The sequence below is a fragment of the Stenella coeruleoalba genome (genome assembly GCF_951394435.1).
Source record: "Stenella coeruleoalba genome assembly, chromosome: X".
NCBI classification, from domain to species: domain Eukaryota; kingdom Metazoa; phylum Chordata; class Mammalia; order Artiodactyla; family Delphinidae; genus Stenella; species Stenella coeruleoalba.
The window spans coordinates 120,974,485-120,993,150 of record NC_137152.1 but is presented as its reverse complement, the minus strand read 5'-3'; the positions used below and the strand labels follow the sequence as shown (position 1 = coordinate 120,993,150).

The 18,666-nt window shown below is 41.0% G+C and overlaps 1 protein-coding gene across 3 annotated transcripts in view; it reads right to left on the bottom strand.

Annotated features, from left to right (window-relative positions):
• PASD1 (PAS domain containing repressor 1) overlaps positions 1–18,666 on the bottom strand; it is a 121,009-nt gene that overhangs the window by 91,271 nt on the left and 11,072 nt on the right. For 2 of the 3 annotated variants that reach the window (XM_079911564.1, XM_079911566.1), the window contains exon 2: positions 12,537–12,603. The exons of the other annotated variant lie outside the window; for it this stretch is intronic. The gene's annotated coding sequence lies outside the window, so the exon portion shown is untranslated. The remainder of the gene's footprint in view (positions 1–12,536; positions 12,604–18,666) is intronic. 3 annotated transcript variants of the gene reach the window in all.

Genomic DNA, 18,666 nt, shown 5'->3' with positions numbered 1-18,666 from the left:
AACAAAACAAAAGTAAAGCGAAAGGCCTACCCGGCAAAGCATCACAGTGTGACTGAAATCGAGACTACTTAGGAAGGGAAGTGGGAGCCAGAACGTCAGGCTGAGGAGAAATGTGAACTTGATCTACCAAGTGCCCTGTGGGAACACTTGGAAGTGCTATGACTTGAACTTGTATTTTAAAAAGGTGTAACTGATATTGCCATTTTATAAATATCACCCTGGAGTGGATTAGATGGCTAGAAAGAAGTTGAGGCTGAAAGAAGGATGTCAGACTTCTGCTGTTTAAAATGTGGTCTCCAGCTCGGCAGAATGGGTCCCACCTGAAATCATAGTCTCAGGCTGCTCCAGAACTGCCAAATCAGAATCATCGTGGTGCAAAGATCTCCAAGTAGCACCTATGCACAGTAACCTTTGGGAAGCACTGGGCTAGAAGACCTGAGGAGTTCAGCTGGGAGAGGCTGAGGACTCGAAGCAGGGTGGAGCCACAACGGCCGATGTTTATGGGGTTTACTACACACGTAGCTAGGTGTGAGTATTTCACGAACCATCATTCAATCCTCGCAACAGTCCTGTGTATAAGGTGTTATTCCTCTCACTTCCCACATGGAATACTATTCAGCCATAACACAGAAGGAAATCCTGCCATTTGCGACAACATGGCTGGATCTTGAGTGCGTTAGGCTAAGCAAAGTAAGTCAGACGGAGAAAAACAAATACTGTATGATCTCACTCATATGTGGAATCTAAAAACAAACAAAGAAGCAAACAAACCTCACAGAAACAGAAAACAGACCAGTGGTTTCCACAGGCAGGGCATGGAGGGGGGGATGGAGGGAAATAGATGACTGAAGTCAAAAGGCACAAACTTGCAGTTATAAAGTAAATAAGTTCTGGGGAGGTGATGTACAGCGTGGTGACTATAGTTAAAAATACTGCATTGTATATTTGAAAGGTGCTCAGAGAGTAGATCTTAAAAGTTCTCATCATAAGGAAAAGATTTTAACTATGTGAGGTGATGGATAGTAACTAAATTTATTGCAGTCATCATTTCACAATATATAATACATATATCAAATAATTATGTTGTATACCTTAAACTTATACAATGTTATGTGTCAATTATATCTAAATAAAACTGGGAAAAAAGTTTTAAAATTGCAGTTGAAATAATTGGTCTGAGGTTACACAGCTAGTACCTGACAGAAGTGGGATTTGAATGAGTCTGTGTACATTTGCTTCATCATCTCCACTGTACTGCTTTTCAAACCTCAGGGAAAATGAGCTCTCCTTGTCTTGCTACAGTACCCACTTTCTTTCTTTTATTAAACCTTGAGATGATTACTCTGAAAGCTCTCTAAACTATTTTGGAAGCCCACTGTTGTAGAAGACAACATACGAATAGATGGGACACGTCTGAGCTTTCCGGCCACCCACCACTCAGATGCAGTCTTCTACATCCTGTCTCCCAGCCTTTGCCTGGGTTGTACATGAAATCCCTAAGTAATCTCAATAAGTAATCTGTAATTTGTCCATGGTCAAACTGACTGTCTCTTCAACAACCCTGTCCTCCCAAATACCAAGGCTACCTAGGAATCCGGTTGATCAACAGCAGGGAGGTAATCTAATGTTTGTTCCTGTCCCTTCCTCATTTATCAACAGACTCAATATTTCCTTCCCTTGGTTGCAACTACAGGAGTTCTCCAGAATTAAATTTCCACATGCATTGTACAGTAATTCTCTAAAAGGAGTAGAAAGTCAAATTCTTCACCTTTACCAAGATAGTAGCAGAGAAAAATCCCAGTTATAGGACCAAAGTCCTAAGCATGAGCATCGTCAATCTAGTCCTACACACGAAGGTTGCCAAGCTACCTTCCGTAACTCTCTTCTTTCTCTGCCCCTATTTGGGCCCGTCTGATCAGCATCCACCTCTGTACTAATCCTGTTCCTCCTCCTAAAGCCCTCCCCTGGGTCCTCTGCTATCCCAGACTGATGGAGAGGCCCTGATCTCTGCAGTAAGCAACTTATTTGATTCTCACAACATTTCTATGTCTGCTCTAATGTTATCATCTCAGTTTCTCAGGAAAACGAGGCACAGGAAGGAAGCCCAAGATCACCCAGCTAGTGAAGGGTACATCAGAGGTTTGAATCCAGAGAGACAGGCCTTGGCGTTAAAAACTACACTCGACCACCTTCCATCCTTATGTCACTGTTTCTAAGAAGTGTTCCCAGATCTCCCCTAAGTCTTTCCTTTGAAGACCCCTACACAAACTGTGTCCTGTGTGTAAGCTTCCTCAGGGCAGTTGGACTCTTACCCTGCTTTCTATATCCTAAACTACCTAGAACTGTTCTCCTTACACACAAAGCACTGGGTATTTGTTTAATCCAATTAAATGTACATAAGTACAAAATACGATATAGAGAACTTCGTTACCTCTCGTGAGAGTGTTGACACAAACTATTTGACCTTAACAGCTCTCCCTTTTCTTTGCAAAGTTTGCAGTGACTGAGTATGGTCCCATACACCCAGATGACAGAAGAGAAGAAATGGGAATTTAGAATGCCAAAAATCAAAGGGATGTGGTCTCTAGGAGTCCCAGGATTTTAGAGAATAAATCCTTTCTGAAAAAATCCAACCTATTCAATGTCCAAAGTGAATTCTGTGTGAGGCTTACCAACCCTAGCATGTCTTAAACTGTTTCAAAGGGTTAGAGGATGTGTAATGGCCTATGGAAGCATTTACAAGATAAATGGATTCCAAGTTTCTAGCATTTTTAAACTGCTGCTCCAAACTATCTTAAACTGTCCAGGGCTACCTCCATTTCCGAAACGCAACAGGAAGTGCAGCCTCGGTTTGATTTCCGCTAAAAGAACGAGGCATCTCTGAGGACTTCACTTCCTGGAAAAGCAGAATTGATCCCAAGTCTCTGCTGCTCTGATGTGCATGGTATGTTTGCTAGTTACTATAGCTGGACAATGAAAATACTAGCAAATGAGCCCTATAGATATCCAGGTGACAAACAAGATTTTTAACATTTTAAGTAGAATTCAATCAGCCTGCATAACTTAATGTTTTTCATTATTCCCAAAGCATGTCCTAGTATTAAACCTACATACCAATCCTTAGAGAAGCCCTAACCGCTGAGATGGAGAAAAGGAGCTTTAATGATGGAAGATTCATGGGGATAATATTTCTGTTTTGCTTCTGGATGGCCTGTCTGGTACTATCCTTCCCTGACCCATCCTTCAACCTCTATTATCAGGGCTAGACTTCACTTCGCAATTAGAGTGATCTACTGTGGGGTTTGGAGGGGAGTTGTAATTTTTCCAGAAATAAATTTCTATTTTTTCTTTACTGTGGTATAATTGACAAATAAAACTGTATATATTTAAATGTACAATGTGATGATTTTATATATGTATAGGCTATGAAATGATTACCACAGTCAAGTTAATTAACACATCCATCACCTCACATAATTATCTTTGGGGTGTGGGGGGGCGGTGAGAACACAAAATCTACTCTCTTAGCAAACTTCAAGTACGGCATTATTAACTGTAGTCACACTGCTGTACATTAGATCTCCAGAACTTATTCTGGGAAGTTTGTACTCAAAAATATTTTTTGTGGTCCCTACATTTATAGCTATGGCACTGTATATCAACCTTGATCTTCTATTAATCCATGAAATTTGTAATTGACATTTTAAAAATCTAGCTGAGAATGAATATAAAGCATCAGTATATTTTTGTCATAGCTCTTTTATATCTTCTTTTGATTTCCCCTAGACTTCATCTGAATTCTCTTAGGACTAGGACATATGGAAAGCACCATCACTTGAAAAGCTAAAGGACTGCATTTATTCAAAATGCATTCACAGAGTGCCTACATTATGCCTGGCTTGGCAATACCAAGCATGGGAATCCAGAGATGAGGGTGACATAGTCTCTGCTCTTGTAAAGTTCATAGTCGATAAAGGGAAGCATTTAAACCACTAATTATAACCCCTCTATTAAAAAGGATTTCATCAAGTTAAAACAGTCTGTGAATTCCAAAAAACACAAAAACAAAAACAGCAGCAAGAAAAAAACATGTAAAACTGAAAAATACTGCAAACTTTTCAATTTAATTACCGAGAGTATATTGCTATCCTTCCTCTTTGAAATCACAAAGAAACTAGGGTGGGACTTGCTAGCAAGCTGTCTTCAGGCCCCTTGCTATAGGAGATCCTTGGAGATGAAAACATTCTCATTATGTTATTCTTGTATTTAAGCAATAACCTCCCTTGGGATAGGGCTCGGATTCAACCATATTTACTGAATTTAGCTTTATAACTGTAGGAAGATAGAAGACTTTTCAGAAAAGTTAAACATAGGAATAACATTAGGTGACATTTGTTAAGCACTTACTACATCCCAGGCCCTATTATTATCTTGCCCATTTTATATATGAGGAAAATGGGGTCCAGAGAGGTTAGCTAACTTTCTCAGGGCCACCCTGAGAGTCAGTGGCAGTGCCTGAGCATTCTCTCACTAGCATATGGCCTCTCCATGACTTAGCACTGGCCCTCTTTCAACACTTTACCCATCTGCAAATGTCACGTGTCGTCTCCCATCTACTCTCCTCGCACCCTCCCCTCCATTCTCCATCTGTGAGCTTCCCACTGACTAGGAATAAGCACGAACATCTCATGTTTCTCCCAATTCTGGTTCCCTAGCCTATCAACAAATTACTTTGAAGTTCTGTAGCAATCACATTTACGTCCAATAGCCTTTCTGCAATTGATCATGTCCTTGAAATTCACCAAAAATCATAAATATGCTGACAAACTGTCTAAACACATCAATGCCCTTTGCTGAAAAACAGAGGAGTTTGGTTTCTATCCTGGTGAGAGCCCAGTCCCTTGACAGTGATTTGTGAGACACAAGATTTGAGTATTTGAGAATCTCTGGTCTATAGCAAAGAGTGACAGTCCAGTGTACTTCAAGACTCTAGACATCATTGAGGCTGAAGCACAACAGCACTTGGGCTTTGTAGGTGGTAAGAATCTTGAAGCGCATTCCATCAATTCCCTCCCACCTCTCCTTCCTCCAGTGCTTGGAGATGATGGGTCCCAAGCCCCTGCTACACCTCTCTCCCTGCTACACCTCTCTCCCACCTAAGAGATCTCCCAGAGCCCTTCTGAGTGTTTGTTGCTGCCATTATCCAAGTGGACCATGGCATCAAACTAAGGCTAAGACTCTTAGACTCATTCAAGATCCAAGGACACATTGTTGAGAATAGTTCCTGACGTCTCCTAGAGTCAGATATTGAAATAGAAAAATGTCCTTATCTACCCTTGACACATCACAACTCTGCCCCATTTCAGCTACTCACTGATACTGTGCAAAATTGAGCTAACAAAGCTGGTTGTGCGTTGCCTCTCTTTCTAGGCATAGTCATGGACACTTTTCTCTTCTACCCTATTATTTTTCTCTCCCCCCTTTCACCATTTAGTCCCCATGTTCCAATATTGGTTCATCTCTAAAAGAATCAACCCAGGAATTTACCAAAAATTAAGAATGAGAAACTCAAAAAGCATAATAGATAGCTCATCTGTAAGAAATAGTGTAGAGAGAACATGTTAAAGGGAAAAGGTCCACAGGAGAAAATTCTACCTCCTAATATGCTGGTTCTCTTTACCAGATAGCTCTCATGTAAAAAGTAGACACAATTTTGGAAGTAAATATAAGTTTCCCCTCATCAGATAACACATCTTTCCTGCGGAGTTGTGTGTAAGTGAAATCCTATTTATTCATCTGACATTTGATAGAAGTTTTCTAAGTGTGAACTCTATGGCAGACTCTGGGGTATAAAGAGATGAAGCTGAGAGATCAGACTTGTAAATAGATAACTACAAGGTCGAAAGCGGCAAGATTTAAATTCATATAAAATGCTCTGGAAGCTGAGAGGAGGGAATAGAGACAAGGAGCACAGAGGAAACACAGGACTAAATAGAGACACAGAAGCTGGAATCAGATGTTACAGGTAGCAAGAGTGCACCTGGGCGAAAGTAACTATACATTTCCTTAAATGCAACCCCCTGAACTCTGCCACTGTGAAGCTCAGGGTTCCCTGACTATTAGAAAGCTCAGGCTGCCAGTCTTAGAACCACAGAGAAAGTAGACTAAACTGCGATAGAGGAGAGGAGAGCAAACCATTATCAAAGAAAAACTATTTTGATCCACTGTATTTCAACAGAACTTCGATTTCAATCCGTCGAGGAAAACCAATGTGCATAATGTTGTCTAACAATAAAAATAATGTAAAGCACTAAAGTACAGCCTCCAAAATTCCAGGAGAAGAGAAGCTCTTTTTTTTTTTCGCTGTGTAGGGAACCGCTGACCCCAAGAAGATGGGCTGTTGGCTGTGAGTGGCCCCTGTCCACACAGGCCTAGAGGTCCGCGATGCCTGAAGACCAGCATGCAGGAGTCTGAACTGCGCAGGTGCATGCTGCATGACTCAGCTTCCAAGCTCCCCAGAATTGGTTCCCCGGGTCTGGAGCCTGTAGGGATAGGCTGGGCCTCGGGCAGGGACTTCCGGGGCCGACTCCAGGCTGCCAGGGTCCATCCTGCTCCTAAAGTGAGTTGCTAATAAAGAAGCTCTTTCTTGCCTGCCCACCTGCCTTGGACCTCCCCTCCTCACTTTGGCCCAAAAATTGTTTTTGGATGAGTGAATAAATGAATAAATGAAGTAATCATGCTTTAATATTGGTTAAAGCATTGGAATTTGAAAATGATTACATAAATAATTAGTTGAATCAAGATTATCCCCATGTTACTTTCACATCGATATCTGTATGCCTCCTTCCCTAAAATGTCTAGGGCTTTTAGATTTCCTACATAGTAATTCCTCTGCCCCTTACAAAAGCTGAGTAATAACTTATCCTTTGACTTGGATTCTATAGATCTGCATAACACTTTAAAACTCTTCCATTATTACTCGTGGGGGTACAAGTTTACTGCACATTATATTAGAATTTATAGAAACTAAAGGTTATTCTAGTCACTCATCTAATTCAAAGATTTGATAAAAATGACCAAGATACACCACAACTAAATAAAAGGCTTATGTTAAACTTTCAAGTTTTTTATTTACGAGCTTTTACTGGCTCATAAGATAAACATTTGGTATAAAACTGTCCACATTAGATCTACCTTATATGCAACATAAACAGACGCTGACTTTTAAAAACTCTGTATTAAATAGAATGCAAATCATATTCATTGAAAAGAAAACTCACTGAAACTTGAAGCCAAGTATTTCAAAATTTTGCAGTATGAGAAAATTACTTTTTACTGTTTCCTTAAAAAAAAAAGTTAATTTGTCCAACCTTAGGCAAACTCACTTTTCCACAGTGGAAAAAGATGGGTTCTCAGAAACATGGAATTGAATTTGTTCTGTGGCTCAGCAAAGGATTCTTTAAAAAAAAATCAAGTAATTCTTGATATTCTGAAACTCTCTTCTTTAACTCTTGTCCGAAGCAACACACTTTCCAGGCTTCACTGGAAGAGGGGGATCCTCTTTGTTTGTCACAGGTGTGATGCTGGTCCCCCTGAACCTCCTCTCCAAAGACATGGACTCAGTTACCAAAGCCTGTCCTCTCAAAACCACTAAGTGGAGAGGGGGAGGGGAGAGATCTCTGGCGAATCGCATCCCTGAGCAGCAGCATCTAAGAACAGAGGGGACCATGTCAACAAATCTCATTCTCGGTTTGGGGGGTTGGGTCGTTTTCTGTCCTCATCTCAGCAGCAGAAAAAGTGCTAAGCCTAGAAAGACAGTTTCTGAACCGACTGGAGCTAGCCCAGCAGTTTTTGCTACCTCCAAACCTGCCAGAGCCTAAATCAATGCAAACATTCATGGTCTGTTTTCCTAAGAGTTGCGATTAACTGCTGGTCTTCTTCTTGCTCAGAAAGGGCTGGCAAATCTTATTCCTGGGGATTTCCAGAATACTAAGGCCAGATGCCATTGCTCACATATATGAAATAGCCTAGTACAAGTAACCCAAGGCTTTCCTAGAGGTCATTACTCCCACAGAGCACTAGCACCAAACGGTGTTAAAAGGTGTGCAGCAAAAGTAAAAGTGAAGTGTTCCTTGGTTGGGTACGTTTGGAAAATGATGAGTTAAATATAGTGAAGCAGATTTCTTGATTACAAGACATCTCAGGGCTTTTCATAGGTTTAGGATCACTGGGAACATGTCTTTGTTTTGATTTATCTCCCATCCTCAAGCACCTTCGATGGCCAAAGACATTTTAACTTAGGAATGACACAAAGGAAAATCTGAAAACCTAACAATAAATATTTAATGAGCTCTGGGATAAAAATGCTAGTCTGGGAGCCCCCCAAAGTTTATAAAGGGTCCAGGGAAAGATGAATGTGGTAACTACATAGGCCACTTTTAACTAGTTTACTGGTCTCAGTCCCAGGTACTCCCAAAAAAGTGCCCAGCATAGCCTGCACTATGGATAAAGGACTCTCACTTAAACTTCTCTTTTAAAGAACTATTACAAGGAGTGCTTGCTTCAGCTGCACATATTCCAAAATTGGAATGATACAGAGAAGATTAGCATGGCACTTTGCAAGGATGACGGACAAATTTGTGAAGCATTCCATATTTTTTCCATGTTCATTATGCTTCAATAAATCTGAAATTTAAAAAAGAGAAAACAGGAAAGACTTTCTTCCAACATAAAAAAGAGCAATTGCAATGACTGTGCATTACATATGTTTCTCTTTCAGAATTATCTATGTAAGGTAATGTTCTCCTTTTTGCAAACAGTATGAACCATAAATTAATATGACCTTAATCTCTGACGTCTAAATAACTTCGAAGCCAGGAACAAGGTAAAAGCTGTCCATCAGGTGTATCACCACATTGGAATTCCTATACTAAGGAAATATTCCCAGTATGGAATTTCAAGGGTGCACAAGGACAACTTGTGTATCTATTGAGATGTTTTTATAAAATGAGCAACTTGGCATGAGACACATCTAAGTCCCATGCAATTTTTGAAAATGCAATTATTTATGGAACTCACCAGTTGAATACTTGGGAAAATGCCCCCTTTGGAAGAAATGGGTGACATTGAGTATAACTGTTACATCCTAAGATTTATAAATTTATTTTTCATATTTATTTTCATTACAGAAGTATCAAAGTTCCCAGGGTACCTAAACACCATATTACATTAATTGCAATAAATATATGTTACGTTTTATTTTATACATCACAGTTCAAAGGAAATATGTACGTTGATTTTCTTTTTTGACATCTTTATTGGAGTATAATTGCTTTAAAATGGTGTGTTACTTTCTGCTTTATAACAAAGTGAATCAGTTATACACATACATATGTTCCCGTATCTCTTCCCTCTTGCATCTGCCTCCCTCCCACCCTCCCTATCCCACCCCTCTAGGTGGTCACAAAGCACCCAGCTGATCTCCCTGTGCTATGCGGCTGCTTCCCACTAGCTATCTACCTTACGTTTGGTAGTGTATATATGTCCATGCCTCTCTCTTGCTTTGTCACAGCTTACCCTTCCCCCTCCCCATATCCTCAAGTCCATTCTGTAGTAGGTCTGTGTCTTTATTCCTGTCTAACCCCTAGGTTCTTCATGACATTTTTTTTTCTTGAATTCCATATATATGTGTTAGCATACGGTATTTGTCTTTCTCTTTCTGACTTACTTCACTCTGTATGACAGACTCTAGGTCCATCCACCTCACTACAAATAACTCAATTTCTTTTCTTTTTATGGCTGAGTAATATTCCATGGTATATATGTGCCACATCTTCTTTATCCATTCATCCGATGATGGACACTTAGGTTGCCTCCATGTCCTGGCTATTGTAAATAGAGCTGCAGTGAACATTTTGGTACATGACTCTTTTTGAATTATGGTTTTCTCAGGGTATATGCCCAGTAGTGGGATTGCTGGGTCATATGGTAGTTCTATTTGTAGTTTTTTAAGGAACCTCCATACTGTTCTCCATAGTGGCTGTATCAATTTACATTCCCACCAACAGTGCAAGAGGGCTCCCTTTTCTCCACACCCTCTCCAGCATTTATTGTTTGTAGATTTTTTGATGATGGCCATTCTGACCGGTGTGAGATGATATCTCATTGTAGTTTTGATTTGCATTTCTCTAATGATTAATGATGTTGACCATTCATTCATGTGTTTGTTGGCAATCTGTATATCTTCTTTGGAGAAATGTCTATTTAGGTCTTCTGCCCATTTTTGGATTGGGTTGTTTGTTTTTTTGTTATTGAGCTGCATGAGCTGCTTGTAAATTTCGGAGACTAATCCTTTGTCAGTTGCTTCATTTGCAAATATTTTCTCCCATTCTGAGGGTTGTCTTTTGGTCTTGTTTATGGTTTCCTTTGCTGTGCAAAAGCTTTGAAGTTTCATTAGGTCCCATTTGTTTATTTTTGTTTTTATTTCCATTTCTCTAGGAGGTGGGTCATAAAGGATCTTGCTGTGATTTATGTCATAGAGTGTTCTGCCTATGTTTTCCTCTAAGAGTTTGATAGTGTCTGGCATTACATTTAGGTCTTTAATGCATTTTGAGTTTATTTTTGTGTATGCTGTTAGGGAGTGTTCTAATTTCATAGTTTTACATGTACCTGCCCAGTTTTCCCAGCACCACTTATTTAAGAGGCTGTCTTTTCTCCACTGTATATTCTTGCCTCCTTTATCAAAGATATGGTGACCATATGTGCGTGGATTTATCTCTGGGCTTTGTATCCTGTTCCATTGATCTATCTTTCTGTTTTTGTGCCAGTACCATACTGTCTTGATTACTGTAGCTTTGTAGTATAGTCTGAAGTCAGGTCCAACAGCACATTAAAAGGATCATACAGCATGATCAAGTGGGGTTTATTCCAGGAATGCAAGGATTCTTCAATATATGCGAATGAATCAACGTGATACATTATATTAACAAATTGAAGGAGAAAAACTATATGATCATCTCAATAGATGCAGAGAAAGCTTTTGACAAAATTCAACACCCATTTATGATAAAAACCCTGCAGAACGTAGGCATAGAGGGAACTTTCCTCAACATAATAAAGGCCATATATGACAAACCCACAGCCAACATCGTCCTCAATGGTGAAAAACTGAAAGCATTCCCACTAAGGTCAGGAACAAGACAAGCTTGCCCACTCTCACTGCTATTATTCAACATAGTTTTGGAAGTTTTAGCCACGGCAATCAGAGAAGAAAAAGAAATAAAAGGAATCCAAATTGGAAAATTAGAAGTAAAGCTGTCACTTTTGCAGATGACATGATACTATACATAGAGTATCCTAAAGATGCTACTAGAAAACTACTAGAGCTAATCAATGAATTTGGTAAAGGAGCAGGATACAAAATTAATGCACAGAAATCTCTGGCATTCCTATACACTAGTGATGAAAAATCTGAAAGTGAAATTAAGAAAACACTCCCATTTACCACTGCAACAAAAAGAATAAAATATCTAGGAATAAACCTACCTAAGGAGACAAAAGACCTGTATGCAGAAAATTATAAGACACTGAAGAAAAAAATTAAAGATGATACAAATAGATGGAGAGACATACCATGTTCTTGGATTGGAAGAATCAACATTGTGAAAATGACTCTATTACCCAAAGCAATCTACAGATTCAATGCAATCCCTATCAAACTACCACTGGCATTTTTCACAGAAGTAGAACAAAAAATTTCACAATTTGTATGGAAACACAAAAGATCCCGAATAGCCAAAGCAGTCTTGAGAATGAAAAGTGGAGCTGGCGGAATCAGGCTCCCTGATTTCAGGTTGATTTTTCATTTATGAGAGTATATCATCATATACACACCTATATAAATATAATATTAGATGCAAAAAATTTGCATTCAAGTTCAGTTCTCTTTTCATTTGTTCTACAATTGAGTTTACATGCATGTATACATACACACACACACACACACACACACACATCATTGATCTAAAATCTCCAATTTACCAAAACCAAGACATCTTTTCTTTCCTGCATTTGATTTTATAATTCTCTAAGGGAAATGGGTAGAGTGCTACCTTTAGAGTGTCTAAGTAGAATAAGATACGGTTTGCATTTTAAATCTGTAGCTGGTAAAAATCAATGACATCTCTAAACAGATATTTTTATTATTTGTTTACACAAATAATATTTGCTACACAATTTCACATGTATTCAATTCACCAGTGTTAAGAGTTGATTGTGACTAGTCGAACGGTGTTACATCTTGACCTGTGCTTTAACTGAGCACATCTTGATTGTATGAATTATTGAATTATTGACTAATTCAGGTGTTATTATTTTAAAATGCAGTTCATTACTTAGATTTACCCCCAATCACTTACAACTTGGCAATCAGTTTCAAAACACAGAGGACTCTTACTTCCATTAGATTACAAACACACAGTACAATATAAAAAGTAAGTATAAAGCAAAAATCTAAAAGATGAAAGGCATTTTCTTACCCAAGAACGAGAATTGAAGAAACTGGTGAGTGCTGTCTGTGGACACTGGATAGTCTATTCAGTTCACCTTTGAAGAAAGAGATGTTTCTAGATCAAAAATAGCCTTTCTAGCCACACAAGGGAAGTCAACAATCATGTAACTGTACATTTCAAATAAAGATAAGAGAACCTGTTTTCAACTACCAAGACTTCCCAGGTTAGAACTGACTTTGGCACACAGTGCTATGATTCTCATAGCAATGCTATGGGCTGGAGAAACTGGGATTGCTCCTCACCCAAGAATGCTCTTAAACTGCTGCCAGCTTCTCCACGAAGTCAAATTTCTTTAGTCTCTCCCTAATTTCAGCTCCCCATCAATCACAATGGCAGCCTACTTGACCGAAGGCACTAAGCTTTCTCATGCTAACTTGTCCAGTCACCTTGATACAAGCCTAGAGATGATGTTAAGATCTGCCACTATACAAACTCTCCTTTATGTGTAATTAGAAAAAAAGTTTACTTGAATCCTTTACATGGTTTTTAGATATGGAAGTGATGTTGATGTTCACAAATTTCTTCTACCAAGTGTTATGGATTTTCTTTGCATTAAACAGGGAGTGTCTCCACCTTCTCTGAGAAACATATAATCCTTGTACTATCTGGATGGTACTAATGCTGAAGCCAAATAGCATGGTCTCCAAATAAAAAGCTGTTTCTGATGTTTGCCAAACATACTCCACAGCATCTATGAGGCCTGAAGGGATCTGGGGATCTGGATATATGAATGTGTCCAAAAAGATACCATTTTTCTCAAGATTTTCCAGAATCATGCACATGCTCTCCCCAGATTCCTCTTCCCTCAGCCCTCTAGAGCTCAGTGTCTACTTATCTTTCAGGGCACTTGCTACTTTCTAGGATGTCTGATCACTGTTCGAGCCTTTGTCACTGGAGTGTGAGCACAAGGCCAGAATCTGGTCTCGTGACTGCTTGTCCCCAGCACCTGGCACAGATGGCAGCTCAAGAGGCATCCACTGAAGGGAACTGGGGCCGCTTCTCAACATGTGACCTCAGTTCACATTGGCCAAAGGGCATCTGCAAGAAGCCGACTGGGTGCCTGTGGTGGCATTCACACCCAATGCTTACTCCACTGGCGACTGGCATCCAGAACTATTGGCTTGGCACAGCTCTGACCTAGAGGAAGAGCCTCTGACAAAATTTGTCATCTGAAACCCCTGTGAAGCAAGCAAGAGCAGTGATGTGGATCCTGGGGCCCACCTAGTTAGGTAGGTTTGGGTTTGGCTTCGTTTACTAGGCTGATTCTATCTCACCTCATTGCAGATAAGATCACGTTACTAAAGGGAGAACACAAGGGGTTCCATATGTTTGTTAATATGCGAATGTGCATATCATATCATGGTTACATGTGTTCTCTTTGCAGCTTTTAAACATCCCTCATAGTCAAACTGTCTCAGCTTGTCACCCAAGGCCCTCTACAATATGACCCAACTCACCTCTTCAGCCACACCATAGCTTACGCCTTCTGAATTCCAGGAAGTATGCACCATCACTCAGTCACACACACTCTTCCATCCACCCACCCAGGCTTCGCTCAGGACAGTCTCCCTGCCTAGAAGGCCCTTCTCCACATCTTTACTAATTGAAGCCATATCTATCCTTCAAGGCACATTCTCCAAAGCACCTTCTCCAAGAAGCACTTTCTGATCCCCTCTCCTGTAGTCCTGATGGCACCTGCCCTATCTGGCCCTGTATGAAAGTCACATGTTGTCAGTTTCTCCCCTCAGTGCAGGGAATAAGATTAGTTCCTCCCTACAATACATGGCTGTCTGAACCTAGCCTGCAAAACTGTGAAGAATAAATTGCATTCAGCTCGTTGAGGACTGTGACAAGAGTTTTCTCTTTCTCCAGAGACCCTAAGATTCAGGAAAAGAATAATCTAAGGTATAGAAAAAGATGTAGGAAAAAATGTAGGAGAGATGACAATATGTAGATAGCCATCTCTCGTTACATAAAAGTATATTTTAAGTGAACCACTGAAAGAGATCTTAGTGAATCATTTAATTAAGCATCTGGGGACTTCCCTGGTCGTCCAGTGGTTACGACTCTGCACTTCCACTGCATGGGGCATGGGTTCGATCCCTGGTCGAGGAACTAAAACCCTGCATGCCGTGTGGTGCAGCCAAAAAAAAAGGAATCTAATAGGTAAGTTTTCTCTGTTTTCAGTCCATTTTCAGATTAAAATCTGAGAATCAACTATTGAAACAAACTGAAGAAAATTATACAGGAACTCTTCATAGCAGAACTTTCTAAACAGGAAGAATCACATATACAAACTCACAGAAATACTGAATTTGAGTCAAGAACCTGAAAGTATTACATATTACACTGGAGTATTTTAGGCCACTCTTGGTCCATATTTATTAAGCTTCACTCTACTTGACTCCATAGGAAGTTACCAAGGAAGCAAGAATTCTGTTTTCAGGACATTGAGGCCTATGCTTCTGGTTTCTGGACAAATTGAGGTGTCTTCAGCAATATCAAGTGCTTCCATGGATTTAGTTATTTGTTCATGTCCCAAATAGTTATCGACTATGTGCGAGGCACTGTGCCAGCTTGTTTTTGTTGCTGTTGTTAGCACTTAAAGCTAGAAGACCGGGCTTCCCTGGTGGCGCAGTGGTTGAGAGTCCGCCTGCCAATGCAGGGGACACGGGTTCGTGCCCCGGTCTGGGAAGATCCCACATGCCGTGGAGCGGCTGGGCCCGTGAGCCATGGCCGCTGAGCCTGCGCGTCCGGAGCCTGTGCTCCACAACAGGAGAGGCCACAACAGTGAGAGGCCCACGTACCGCAAAAAAAAAAAAAAAAAAAAAAAAAAAAAAAAAAGCTAGAAGACCTACAGAGAAACAATAATTATTTCAAAGACCTACGTAACTGTCAAAATAATTCTTTAAAAATTGAGAAGGGGGGACTTCCCTGGTGATGCAGTGGTTAAGAATCCTCCTGCCAATGCAGGGGACGTGGGCTCGAGCCCTGGTGCAGGAGGATCCCACATGCCGCGGAGCAACTAAGCCCATGCGCCACAACTACTGAACCTGCGCTCTGGAGCCCGTGAGCCACAACTACTGAAGCCCGTGTGCCACAACTACTGAAGCCTGTGCACCTAGAGCCCGTGCTCCGCAACAAGAGAAGCCACTGCAATGAGAAGCCCGTGCACCGCAACGAAGAGTAGCCCCCGCTCGCCGCAACTAGAGAAAGCCCGCCAGCAGCAACAAAGACCCAACACAGCCAAAAATAAATGAAAATAAAAAATTGAGAAGGTGGAATATTGAAAAGTAAAAGAACCAAATGGGGAAACTGATGTGGTCAGACAGGCTGGGTTCTCTAACTGAAGATGTTAACATTTTAATTTAATTTGTAAGCTAGTTGGGCACTACAGCAAATTTCTGAGAAGGGACTATACGATCAAAGCAACTTTATGAGAGATGATACCACGGGCTGAAGCAGACAGGCTGAAGAAAGCCGTGAGTTTAGCAGGTCTACTGAAGGAACAGAAGAAAGTTGCGAGAGAGGACAGATTTCAGACATGGCATAAAGGAGGCAGACAAAAATGAGAAGAGACAAAGAATGGGTTACAAGGCAGATGTGATACTGCCGTTATGGGCCTGGGGGCAGCGGGGGCTCAAGAGGCTGAAGGTCACAAGGTCAAAGGTGTCCTTTACTAGAGGGAAACTGGGTTACAGAAGAGTCTGGAGAGAAAATTCACCAGCTGTGGGTTCTCTTGCTTGTTTAGGCATCAATGAAACATGTAGGAAAACCCACCCTCTATTTGATAAGAATTATCGATTTGACCAATAGATAAGAACAATAGTTGGACACATGACTTGGCGATCTCTTCTAGTTTATTCTATAAGACGCACACAAAGAATATTTGAAATTCGATTCATCACTATAGTGCCCCAAGGGACTGACCTGAGGAGGGGAATATAAGACCTTGGAAATATTCAATGAGAAGGATAGAGGGAGTGAGCGGCAGCCGGGAGAGAGAAGAGAGCCCAAGCAAGCGAGGAGCACAGACCAAGCAGCTTCTCCACCCCGGAAAATTATGAGGAAGTCCAGGATCAGGAAAGAAACCAGGAGAGAACTGGAAACAACAGACACATTCAATTTATTAGTACTAGCATTTTACAAAACCAGTTCTATCTGCTTTTCTTCCTGGAAACACCTAACCTGGGTGATCTCCCTCCCAGCCCTGCACAAAGCCCATCTGCCCAGAAAGGCTTAGCTGGCCTCTGTCACGGGGGCCTTTGGACAAAGAAGAGGGATTTGCATAAAGGTGGTCTGCTGAGTACAGCCCCTATTTGAGGCCTTGCAGCGTTTAAAGAGCCATTCTCCAACCTGGCAGTGTAATCCTAATGGAGAGCTTTTGTCCCCCAGGCTGTGGTGGGCCGCTTTATTCAGCTGACAATCCACAGTGAAAGAGTGAATGAACCATCTCCTCTTGGTAACACTCAGGCAGCTGGCAGTCCACAGGCCGAGGGCTTACCCAATACGAGGCAGGACAATTGTCAGCCTCAGACGCAAAAGGTGCTCCACGAGGGAGTGCCTACTTGTAGTGCTCCTGGCTGCATGCTGGGCACTCACCACTCAAGACCAAGGTCCTGGGGCCCGACCTCCGCAGAGGAAAGGGGCTGAGGGAGCTGGGAGCTCCAGCAAAGCCATTCCCTACGATACTTGCTAAAGAGATCAAAAACCTTTCAGCACCTTGAAGGCCCTTCGACAGTTTTGTAGAACTCTATAATCATTTCTTATTAGAACGCTGGGAAAGAGCCAGGTTTCTGGTTTCTTTTGTGATTTCATTTTTTTTAAAGAAATTGATTTTTGTTTTCTTCCTTTTGAGAGTGTTAAATTTACAAAACAGAATGGAGACTCAACGCAAACAATTCTACCACTCAGAGGCACATGCTGCCGTTTCAGATGATTTCTTTCCAGTCTTTTTAATGGAGCTCTGAAAATTCTGTAAATACAGTCTGTTCTCGGGCAAGTCTAACTGATCCCTATTTTTCAACTAACAAATAAGCCCTTTCAAATTGAAGTGGTTTCTCCTAAGTTATCTTAACCCCCTTACCTTAAGGTAATTCCCCAGTTTTCCTGAATTCTGTTCCATTCTTCTGTGTACCCTAGGCTGCCTTACCCAATAAAGCAGGGAAATTGTCTCCCAGAAGCTGCTGAACATTTTCTTTAAAAGGGGCCATATTCAATAATGAAAACCCATATAAAACAAAAATAATTTAAGATCTATATATGAATTATGTGCCAATATCACATAAAAGATTAAAAAATATACATACCACTTTACTAAAAATGTTCTCAATTTATTAGCTACACAGTTCTCAACTTAGAAAGAGGGGCCAAAGAAACCTTCCACTTCCTGAATGAAAAACTGTGGACCTCCTCACTTAAAATGATCTCCCTCATTGTTGCTGACTCTTGGCTGCGCCCACGCCGAACACCCTCTTCCCGGTTCCACTCTCGCACAATTCCTTTTCTCCGAATTGATGGTTAAGACACAGTCACGTTAAAGGGAAGCTCTGCGAACGCCCTCACTGACAGCTGCAATATCCTCCCTGTGCAGTACAGTTCAAATACCTTCTGTGACCACATATGCTGGAACTTTACACAAGAGGTTCCCACTTGTTTCCTGTGGAATGCACAGAAAAATGAAACAGCTCGCACTGAGAGTTTCCAGATTCTTCATGTTGATTGACTTTGTTTGTGAACTTCACCTCAAAGTACAATCCTTTCCTGCAGACAGACCCTTCAACTTCCCAGTCAAACTCTTGCCTGTGACTTTAAAGCTTCCTCATTTCAAAGCGCTGTGTGGTCCATGCTATACAGCAGAGCTCGCTCCTAGGTTTCCTGAGAAGATCAGCAAACAGAGCCGATACTAGAGAAGGCAAAGAATAAACAGCCTTGACTAAGTTCTGTCTGCATGGTACCCAGGAATGCTTCAAAGTGGTCTTGACCCAGCCTGGGAAGCACAGTGAAGCTTTCACAACTTATGCCTAGACTAAGTGATATATTTATTGCTTTCAATGAAGAAGCAACTGACTTACAAGTTCATTCCCCCAAATGGGAG